General features: G+C 51.9%; 1 protein-coding gene and 14 non-coding genes across 15 annotated transcripts in view; all 15 read right to left on the reverse strand.

The window, feature by feature from the left end:
* Positions 1-10,388, reverse strand: part of LOC105948215 — a 35,484-nt gene that overhangs the window by 19,031 nt on the left and 6,065 nt on the right. The gene's annotated exons all lie outside the window — the stretch shown is intronic.
* LOC116407085 lies at positions 402-592 on the reverse strand. The gene has a single exon (XR_004220050.1). It is a non-coding gene; the product is annotated as a U2 spliceosomal RNA (small nuclear RNA).
* Positions 1,104-1,294, reverse strand: LOC116407086. The gene has a single exon (XR_004220051.1). It is a non-coding gene; the product is annotated as a U2 spliceosomal RNA (small nuclear RNA).
* On the reverse strand, positions 1,805-1,995 carry LOC116407087. The gene has a single exon (XR_004220052.1). It is a non-coding gene; the product is annotated as a U2 spliceosomal RNA (small nuclear RNA).
* LOC116407088 lies at positions 2,507-2,697 on the reverse strand. Its single transcript, XR_004220053.1, has one exon. It is a non-coding gene; the product is annotated as a U2 spliceosomal RNA (small nuclear RNA).
* Positions 3,208-3,398, reverse strand: LOC116407090. The gene has a single exon (XR_004220055.1). It is a non-coding gene; the product is annotated as a U2 spliceosomal RNA (small nuclear RNA).
* LOC116407091 lies at positions 3,910-4,100 on the reverse strand. The gene has a single exon (XR_004220056.1). It is a non-coding gene; the product is annotated as a U2 spliceosomal RNA (small nuclear RNA).
* On the reverse strand, positions 4,612-4,803 carry LOC116407258. The gene has a single exon (XR_004220219.1). It is a non-coding gene; the product is annotated as a U2 spliceosomal RNA (small nuclear RNA).
* Positions 5,312-5,502, reverse strand: LOC116407092. The gene has a single exon (XR_004220057.1). It is a non-coding gene; the product is annotated as a U2 spliceosomal RNA (small nuclear RNA).
* LOC116407093 lies at positions 6,016-6,206 on the reverse strand. Its single transcript, XR_004220058.1, has one exon. It is a non-coding gene; the product is annotated as a U2 spliceosomal RNA (small nuclear RNA).
* Positions 6,719-6,909, reverse strand: LOC116407255. Its single transcript, XR_004220216.1, has one exon. It is a non-coding gene; the product is annotated as a U2 spliceosomal RNA (small nuclear RNA).
* LOC116407273 lies at positions 7,425-7,616 on the reverse strand. The gene has a single exon (XR_004220234.1). It is a non-coding gene; the product is annotated as a U2 spliceosomal RNA (small nuclear RNA).
* LOC116407272 lies at positions 8,123-8,313 on the reverse strand. Its single transcript, XR_004220233.1, has one exon. It is a non-coding gene; the product is annotated as a U2 spliceosomal RNA (small nuclear RNA).
* Positions 8,854-9,046, reverse strand: LOC116407302. The gene has a single exon (XR_004220261.1). It is a non-coding gene; the product is annotated as a U2 spliceosomal RNA (small nuclear RNA).
* On the reverse strand, positions 9,557-9,748 carry LOC116407287. The gene has a single exon (XR_004220247.1). It is a non-coding gene; the product is annotated as a U2 spliceosomal RNA (small nuclear RNA).

The raw sequence follows: 10,388 nt of genomic DNA on the forward strand, positions 1-10,388 counted from the left end.
AAAACCCCAACCCCCACCTCACACACAAGCCCCCACATTACAGCATCTCGGATATCTTCTACAGCCCTTCTCTGGCTCTGGTCTCTTTGCGGGCTGCAGCCGACGACCACTCAGCACCGCAACAGCAACTTCACCACTCTCCAGAAGCCAACATTTACATAGCCCCGCCTCTTTCTGGCGCACACAATCAAGCACACAACGAGCTCCTGCAACGAGTCCCGGCTGAAAGGGCATCACACCAAACAACGGGCGGATGACGACATTAACAGCAAACTGTCTCCTGCAAAGTCTTGCAAAGTTCTTTTTTCCCCTTCCTTGGGCTGCTTGTTGCTGCTGTTTCTTTGCACTTGTTGTGCTGCTGCTGCAGATTCGAGCTTGTTCTGATTTTTCAAACTGGATAAGAGAGGTGCACCGGTCCTGGAGGTACTGCAATACCAGGTCGATGCGTGGAGTGGACAGAGCAAGCTCTTCTTCCATCTCCCTGTTCCAAAAATCCATTTAATATATGGTCCCCAGATAGGGGACGTATCAGATATTAAACTGATAAGAACAGATACTACACTTGATCTTAGCCAAAAGGCCGAGAAGCGATAACCCGAATTGCGCACGCACCGACGGGCCCAGATCCTCGCTTGCTCTACCTCCATGGGGAGAGAGAGGGGCCATAACGCTTCCTCCTGCACCTACACTATCCTCCCCCCAAAACCCCAACCCCCACCTCACACACAAGCCCCCACATTACAGCATCTCGGATATCTTCTACAGCCCTTCTCTGGCTCTGGTCTCTTTGCGGGCTGCAGCCGACGACCACTCAGCACCGCAACAGCAACTTCACCACTCTCCCAGAAGCCAACATTTACATAGCCCCGCCTCTTTCTGGCGCACACAATCAAGCACACAACGAGCTCCTGCAACGAGTCCCGGCTGAAAGGGCATCACACCAAACAACGGGCGGATGACGACATTAACAGCAAACTGTCTCCTGCAAAGTCTTGCAAAGTTCTTTTTTCCCCTTCCTTGGGCTGCTTGTTGCTGCTGTTTCTTTGCACTTGTTGTGCTGCTGCTGCAGATTCGAGCTTGTTCTGATTTTTCAAACTGGATAAGAGAGGTGCACCGGTCCTGGAGGTACTGCAATACCAGGTCGATGCGTGGAGTGGACAGAGCAAGCTCTTCTTCCATCTCCCTGTTCCAAAAATCCATTTAATATATGGTCCCCAGATAGGGGACGTATCAGATATTAAACTGATAAGAACAGATACTACACTTGATCTTAGCCAAAAGGCCGAGAAGCGATAACCCGAATTGCGCACGCACCGACGGGCCCAGATCCTCGCTTGCTCTACCTCCATGGGGAGAGAGAGGGGCCATAACGCTTCCTCCTGCACCTACACTATCCTCCCCCCAAAACCCCAACCCCCACCTCACACACAAGCCCCCACATTACAGCATCTCGGATATCTTCTACAGCCCTTCTCTGGCTCTGGTCTCTTTGCGGGCTGCAGCCGACGACCACTCAGCACCGCAACAGCAACTTCACCACTCTCCCAGAAGCCAACATTTACATAGCCCCGCCTCTTTCTGGCGCACACAATCAAGCACACAACGAGCTCCTGCAACGAGTCCCGGCTGAAAGGGCATCACACCAAACAACGGGCGGATGACGACATTAACAGCAAACTGTCTCCTGCAAAGTCTTGCAAAGTTCTTTTTCCCCTTCCTTGGGCTGCTTGTTGCTGCTGTTTCTTTGCACTTGTTGTGCTGCTGCTGCAGATTCGAGCTTGTTCTGATTTTTCAAACTGGATAAGAGAGGTGCACCGGTCCTGGAGGTACTGCAATACCAGGTCGATGCGTGGAGTGGACAGAGCAAGCTCTTCTTCCATCTCCCTGTTCCAAAAATCCATTTAATATATGGTCCCCAGATAGGGGACGTATCAGATATTAAACTGATAAGAACAGATACTACACTTGATCTTAGCCAAAAGGCCGAGAAGCGATAACCCGAATTGCGCACGCACCGACGGGCCCAGATCCTCGCTTGCTCTACCTCCATGGGGAGAGAGAGGGGCCATAACGCTTCCTCCTGCACCTACACTATCCTCCCCCCAAAACCCCAACCCCCACCTCACACACAAGCCCCCACATTACAGCATCTCGGATATCTTCTACAGCCCTTCTCTGGCTCTGGTCTCTTTGCGGGCTGCAGCCGACGACCACTCAGCACCGCAACAGCAACTTCACCACTCTCCCAGAAGCCAACATTTACATAGCCCCGCCTCTTTCTGGCGCACACAATCAAGCACACAACGAGCTCCTGCAACGAGTCCCGGCTGAAAGGGCATCACACCAAACAACGGGCGGATGACGACATTAACAGCAAACTGTCTCCTGCAAAGTCTTGCAAAGTTCTTTTTTCCCCTTCCTTGGGCTGCTTGTTGCTGCTGTTTCTTTGCACTTGTTGTGCTGCTGCTGCAGATTCGAGCTTGTTCTGATTTTTCAAACTGGATAAGAGAGGTGCACCGGTCCTGGAGGTACTGCAATACCAGGTCGATGCGTGGAGTGGACAGAGCAAGCTCTTCTTCCATCTCCCTGTTCCAAAAATCCATTTAATATATGGTCCCCAGATAGGGGACGTATCAGATATTAAACTGATAAGAACAGATACTACACTTGATCTTAGCCAAAAGGCCGAGAAGCGATAACCCGAATTGCGCACGCACCGACGGGCCCAGATCCTCGCTTGCTCTACCTCCATGGGGAGAGAGAGGGGCCATAACGCTTCCTCCTGCACCTACACTATCCTCCCCCCAAAACCCCAACCCCCACCTCACACACAAGCCCCCACATTACAGCATCTCGGATATCTTCTACAGCCCTTCTCTGGCTCTGGTCTCTTTGCGGGCTGCAGCCGACGACCACTCAGCACCGCAACAGCAACTTCACCACTCTCCAGAAGCCAACATTTACATAGCCCCGCCTCTTTCTGGCGCACACAATCAAGCACACAACGAGCTCCTGCAACGAGTCCCGGCTGAAAGGGCATCACACCAAACAACGGGCGGATGACGACATTAACAGCAAACTGTCTCCTGCAAAGTCTTGCAAAGTTCTTTTTTCCCCTTCCTTGGGCTGCTTGTTGCTGCTGTTTCTTTGCACTTGTTGTGCTGCTGCTGCAGATTCGAGCTTGTTCTGATTTTTCAAACTGGATAAGAGAGGTGCACCGGTCCTGGAGGTACTGCAATACCAGGTCGATGCGTGGAGTGGACAGAGCAAGCTCTTCTTCCATCTCCCTGTTCCAAAAATCCATTTAATATATGGTCCCCAGATAGGGGACGTATCAGATATTAAACTGATAAGAACAGATACTACACTTGATCTTAGCCAAAAGGCCGAGAAGCGATAACCCGAATTGCGCACGCACCGACGGGCCCAGATCCTCGCTTGCTCTACCTCCATGGGGAGAGAGAGGGGCCATAACGCTTCCTCCTGCACCTACACTATCCTCCCCCCAAAACCCCAACCCCCACCTCACACACAAGCCCCCACATTACAGCATCTCGGATATCTTCTACAGCCCTTCTCTGGCTCTGGTCTCTTTGCGGGCTGCAGCCGACGACCACTCAGCACCGCAACAGCAACTTCACCACTCTCCCAGAAGCCAACATTTACATAGCCCCGCCTCTTTCTGGCGCACACAATCAAGCACACAACGAGCTCCTGCAACGAGTCCCGGCTGAAAGGGCATCACACCAAACAACGGGCGGATGACGACATTAACAGCAAACTGTCTCCTGCAAAGTCTTGCAAAGTTCTTTTTTCCCCTTCCTTGGGCTGCTTGTTGCTGCTGTTTCTTTGCACTTGTTGTGCTGCTGCTGCAGATTCGAGCTTGTTCTGATTTTTCAAACTGGATAAGAGAGGTGCACCGGTCCTGGAGGTACTGCAATACCAGGTCGATGCGTGGAGTGGACAGAGCAAGCTCTTCTTCCATCTCCCTGTTCCAAAAATCCATTTAATATATGGTCCCCAGATAGGGGACGTATCAGATATTAAACTGATAAGAACAGATACTACACTTGATCTTAGCCAAAAGGCCGAGAAGCGATAACCCGAATTGCGCACGCACCGACGGGCCCAGATCCTCGCTTGCTCTACCTCCATGGGGAGAGAGAGGGGCCATAACGCTTCCTCCTGCACCTACACTATCCTCCCCCCAAAACCCCAACCCCCACCTCACACACAAGCCCCCACATTACAGCATCTCGGATATCTTCTACAGCCCTTCTCTGGCTCTGGTCTCTTTGCGGGCTGCAGCCGACGACCACTCAGCACCGCAACAGCAACTTCACCACTCTCCCAGAAGCCAACATTTACATAGCCCCGCCTCTTTCTGGCGCACACAATCAAGCACACAACGAGCTCCTGCAACGAGTCCCGGCTGAAAGGGCATCACACCAAACAACGGGCGGATGACGACATTAACAGCAAACTGTCTCCTGCAAAGTCTTGCAAAGTTCTTTTTTCCCCTTCCTTGGGCTGCTTGTTGCTGCTGTTTCTTTGCACTTGTTGTGCTGCTGCTGCAGATTCGAGCTTGTTCTGATTTTTCAAACTGGATAAGAGAGGTGCACCGGTCCTGGAGGTACTGGCAATACCAGGTCGATGCGTGGAGTGGACAGAGCAAGCTCTTCTTCCATCTCCCTGTTCCAAAAATCCATTTAATATATGGTCCCCAGATAGGGGACGTATCAGATATTAAACTGATAAGAACAGATACTACACTTGATCTTAGCCAAAAGGCCGAGAAGCGATAACCCGAATTGCGCACGCACCGACGGGCCCAGATCCTCGCTTGCTCTACCTCCATGGGAGAGAGAGGGGCCATAACGCTTCCTCCTGCACCTACACTATCCTCCCCCCAAAACCCCAACCCCCACCTCACACACAAGCCCCCACATTACAGCATCTCGGATATCTTCTACAGCCCTTCTCTGGCTCTGGTCTCTTTGCGGGCTGCAGCCGACGACCACTCAGCACCGCAACAGCAACTTCACCACTCTCCAGAAGCCAACATTTACATAGCCCCGCCTCTTTCTGGCGCACACAATCAAGCACACAACGAGCTCCTGCAACGAGTCCCGGCTGAAAGGGCATCACACCAAACAACGGGCGGATGACGACATTAACAGCAAACTGTCTCCTGCAAAGTCTTGCAAAGTTCTTTTTCCCCTTCCTTGGGCTGCTTGTTGCTGCTGTTTCTTTGCACTTGTTGTGCTGCTGCTGCAGATTCGAGCTTGTTCTGATTTTTCAAACTGGATAAGAGAGGTGCACCGGTCCTGGAGGTACTGCAATACCAGGTCGATGCGTGGAGTGGACAGAGCAAGCTCTTCTTCCATCTCCCTGTTCCAAAAATCCATTTAATATATGGTCCCCAGATAGGGGACGTATCAGATATTAAACTGATAAGAACAGATACTACACTTGATCTTAGCCAAAAGGCCGAGAAGCGATAACCCGAATTGCGCACGCACCGACGGGCCCAGATCCTCGCTTGCTCTACCTCCATGGGGAGAGAGAGGGGCCATAACGCTTCCTCCTGCACCTACACTATCCTCCCCCCAAAACCCCAACCCCCACCTCACACACAAGCCCCCCACATTACAGCATCTCGGATATCTTCTACAGCCCTTCTCTGGCTCTGGTCTCTTTGCGGGCTGCAGCCGACGACCACTCAGCACCGCAACAGCAACTTCACCACTCTCCCAGAAGCCAACATTTACATAGCCCCGCCTCTTTCTGGCGCACACAATCAAGCACACAACGAGCTCCTGCAACGAGTCCCGGCTGAAAGGGCATCACACCAAACAACGGGCGGATGACGACATTAACAGCAAACTGTCTCCTGCAAAGTCTTGCAAAGTTCTTTTTTCCCCTTCCTTGGGCTGCTTGTTGCTGCTGTTTCTTTGCACTTGTTGTGCTGCTGCTGCAGATTCGAGGCTTGTTCTGATTTTTCAAACTGGATAAGAGAGGTGCACCGGTCCTGGAGGTACTGCAATACCAGGTCGATGCGTGGAGTGGACAGAGCAAGCTCTTCTTCCATCTCCCTGTTCCAAAAATCCATTTAATATATGGTCCCCAGATAGGGGACGTATCAGATATTAAACTGATAAGAACAGATACTACACTTGATCTTAGCCAAAAGGCCGAGAAGCGATAACCCGAATTGCGCACGGCACCGACGGGCCCAGATCCTCGCTTGCTCTACCTCCATGGGGAGAGAGAGGGGCCATAACGCTTCCTCCTGCACCTACACTATCCTCCCCCCAAACCCCAACCCCCACCTCACACACCAAGCCCCCACATTACAGCATCTCGGATATCTTCTACAGCCCTTCTCTGGCTCTGGTCCTCTTTGCGGGCTGCAGCCGACGACCACTCAGCACCGCAACAGGCAACTTCACCACTCTCCAGAAGCCAACATTTACATAGCCCCGCCTCTTTCTGGCGCACACAATCAAGCACACAACGAGCTCCTGCAACGAGTCCCGGCTGAAAGGGCATCACACCAAACAACGGGCGGATGACGACATTAACAGCAAACTGTCTCCTGCAAAGTCTTGCAAAGTTCTTTTTTCCCCTTCCTTGGGCTGCTTGTGCTGCTGTTTCTTTGCACTTGTTGTGCTGCTGCTGCAGATTCGAGCTTGTTCTGATTTTTCAAACTGGATAAGAGAGGTGCACCGGTCCTGGAGGTACTGCAATACCAGGTCGATGCGTGGAGTGGACAGAGCAAGCTCTCTTCCATCTCCCTGTTCCAAAAATCCATTTAATATATGGTCCCCAGATAGGGGACGTATCAGATATTAAACTGATAAGAACAGATACTACACTTTGATCTTAGCCAAAAGGCCGAGAAGCGATAACCCGAATTGCGCACGCACGACGGGCCCAGATCCTCGCTTGGCTCTACCTCCATTGGGGAGAGAGAGGCGGCCATAACGCTTTCCTCCTGCACCTACACTATCCTCCCCCCAAAACCCCAACCCCCACCTCACCACACAAGCCCCCACATTACAGCATCTCGGATATCTTCTACAGCCCTTCTCTGGGCTCTGGTTCTCTTTGCGGGCTGCAGCCGACGACCACTCAGCACCGCAACAGCGAACTCACCACTCTCCCAGAAGCCAACATTACATAGCCCCGCCTCTTTCTGGCGCACACAATCAAGCACACAACGAGCTCCTGCAACGAGTCCCGGCTGAAAGGGCATCACACCAAACAACGGGCGGATGACGACATTAACAGCAAACTGTCTCCTGCAAAGTCTTGCAAAGTTCTTTTTCCCCTTCCTTGGGCTGCTTGTTGCTGCTGTTTCTTTGCACTTGTTGTGCTGCTGCTGCAGATTCGAGCTTGTTCTGATTTTTCAAACTGGATAAGAGAGGTGCACCGGTCCTGGAGTACTGCAATTACCAGGTCGATGCGTGGGAGTGGACAGAGCAAGCTCTTCTTCCATCTCCCTGTTCCAAAAATCCATTTAATATATGGTCCCCAGATAGGGGACGTATCAGATATTAAACTGATAAGAACAGATACTACACTTGATCTTAGCCAAAAGGCCGAGAAGCGATAACCCGAATTGCGCACGCACCGACGGGCCCAGATCCTCGCTTCTCTACCTCCATGGGAGAGAGAGGGCCATAACGCTTCCTCCTGCACCTACACTATCCTCCCCCCAAAACCCCAACCCCCCACCTCACACACAAGCCCCCACATTACAGCATCTCGGATATCTTCTACAGCCCTTCTCTGGCTCTGGTCTCTTGCGGGCTGCAGCCGACGACCACTCAGCACCGCAACAGCAACTTCACCACTCTCCCAGAAGCCAACATTTACATAGCCCCGCCTCTTTCTGGCGCACACAATCAAGCACACAACGAGCTCCTGCAACGAGTCCCGGCTGAAAGGGCATCACACCAAACAACGGGCGGATGACGACATTAACAGCAAACTGTCTCCTGCAAAGTCTTGCAAAGTTCTTTTTTCCCCTTCCTTGGGCTGCTTGTTGCTGCTGTTTCTTTGCACTTGTGTGCTGCTGCTGCAGATTCGAGCTTGTTCTGATTTTCAAACTGGATAAGAGAGGTGCACCGGTCCTGGAGGTACTGCAATACCAGGTCGATGCGTGGAGTGGACAGAGCAAGCTCTTCTTCCATCTCCCTGTTCCAAAAATCCATTTAATATATGGTCCCCAGATTAGGGGACGTATCAGATATTAAACTGATAAGAACAGATACTACACTTGATCTAGCCAAAAGGCCGAGAAGCGATTAACCCGAATTGCGCCACGCCACCTGACGGGCCCAGATCTGCGCTTGCTCTACCTCCGATGGAGAGAGAGGGGCCATAACGCTTCCTCCTGCACCCTACACTATCCTCCCCCCAAAACCCCAACCCCTCACCTCACACACAAGCCTCCACATTACAGGCATCTCGGATATTCTTCTACAGCCCTTCTCTGGCCTCTGGTCTCGTTTGCGGGCTGCAGCGGACGACCACTCAGCACCGCAACCAGCAACTTCACCAGCTCTCCCAAGAAGCCAAAACATTTACCATAGCCCCGCCTGGCTTTCTGGCGCACAGCAATCAAGCACACAACGATGCTCCTGCAACGAGTCCCGGCTGAAAGGGCATCACACCAAACAAGCGGGCGTGATGGACGACATTAACAGCAAAACTGTCTCCTGCAAAGGTCTTGCCAAAGTTTTCTTTTTTTCCCCTTCCTTTGGGCTGCTTGTTGTGTGTTCTTTTGCAGCTTGTTGTTGCTGCTGCTGCAGATTCGAGCTTGTTTTGATTTTTCAAACTGGATAAGAGAGGTGCACCGGGTCCTGAGGTACTGCAATACCAGGGTCGATGCGTGGAGTGGACAGAGCAAGCCTCTTCTTCCATCTCCCTGTTCCAAAAATCCATTTAATATATGTCCCCAGATAGGGGACGTATCAGATATTAAACTGATAAGAACAGATACTACACTTGATCTTAGCAAAAGGGCCGAGGAAGCGATAACCCGAATGCGCACGCACCGACGGGCCACAGATCCTCGCTTGCTCTACCTCCATGGGGAGAGAGAGGGCCATAACGCTTCCTCCTGACCTACACTATCCTCCCCCCAAAACCCCAACCCCCACCTCACACACAAGCCCCCCACATTACAGGCATCTCGGATATCTTCTACAGCCCTTCTCTGGCTCTGTCTCTTTGCGGGCTGCAGCCGACGACCACTCAGCACCGCAACAGCAACTTCACCACTCTCCCAGAAGCCAACATTTACATAGCCCCGCCTCTTTCTGGCGCACACAATCAAGCACACAACGAGCTCCTGCAACGAGTCCCGGCTGAAAGGGCATCACACCAAACAACGGGCGGATGACGACATTAACAGCAAACTGTCTCCTGCAAAGTCTTGCAAAGTTCTTTTTCCCCTTCCTTGGGCTGCTTGTTGCTGCTGTTTTCTTTGCACTTGTTGTGCTGCTGCTGCAGATTCGAGCTTGTTCTGATTTTTCAAACTGGATAAGAGAGGTGCACCGTTCCTGGAGGTACTGCAATACCAGGTCGATGCGTGGAGTGGACAGAGCAAGCTCTTCTTCCATCTCCCTGTTCCAAAAATCCATTTAATATATGGTCCCCAGATAGGGACGTATACAGATATTAAAACTGATAAGAACAGATACTACACTTGATCTTAGCCAAAAGGCCGAGAAGCGATAACCCGAATTGCGCACGCACCGACGGGCCCAGATCCTCGCTTGCTCTACCTCCATGGGGAGAGAGAGGGGCCATAACGCTTCCTCCTGCACCTACACTATCCTCCCCCCAAAACCCCAACCCCCACCTCACACACAAGCCCCCACATTACAGCATCTCGGATATCTTCTACAGCCCTTCTCTGGCTCTGGTCTCTTTGCGGGCTGCAGCCGACGACCACTCAGCACCGCAACAGCAACTTCACCACTCTCCCAGAAGCCAACATTTACATAGCCCCGCCTCTTTCTGGCGCACACAATCAAGCACACAACGAGCTCCTGCAACGAGTCCCGGCTGAAAGGGCATCACACCAAACAACGGGCGGATGACGACATTAACAGCAAACTGTCTCCTGCAAAGTCTTGCAAAGTTCTTTTTTCCCCTTCCTTGGGCTGCTTGTTGCTGCTGTTTCTTTGCACTTGTTGTGCTGCTGCTGCAGATTCGAGCTTGTTCTGATTTTTCAAACTGGATAAGAGAGGTGCACCGGTCCTGGAGGTACTGCAATACCAGGTCGATGCGTGGAGTGGACAGAGCAAGCTCTTCTTCCATCTCCCTGTTCCAAACAATCTAGTTTAAAGTATAGATAATCTCTACTCTTTTTT

The sequence above is a fragment of the Xenopus tropicalis genome, chromosome 8 (assembly GCF_000004195.4).
Source record: "Xenopus tropicalis strain Nigerian chromosome 8, UCB_Xtro_10.0, whole genome shotgun sequence".
NCBI lineage: Eukaryota > Metazoa > Chordata > Amphibia > Anura > Pipidae > Xenopus > Xenopus tropicalis.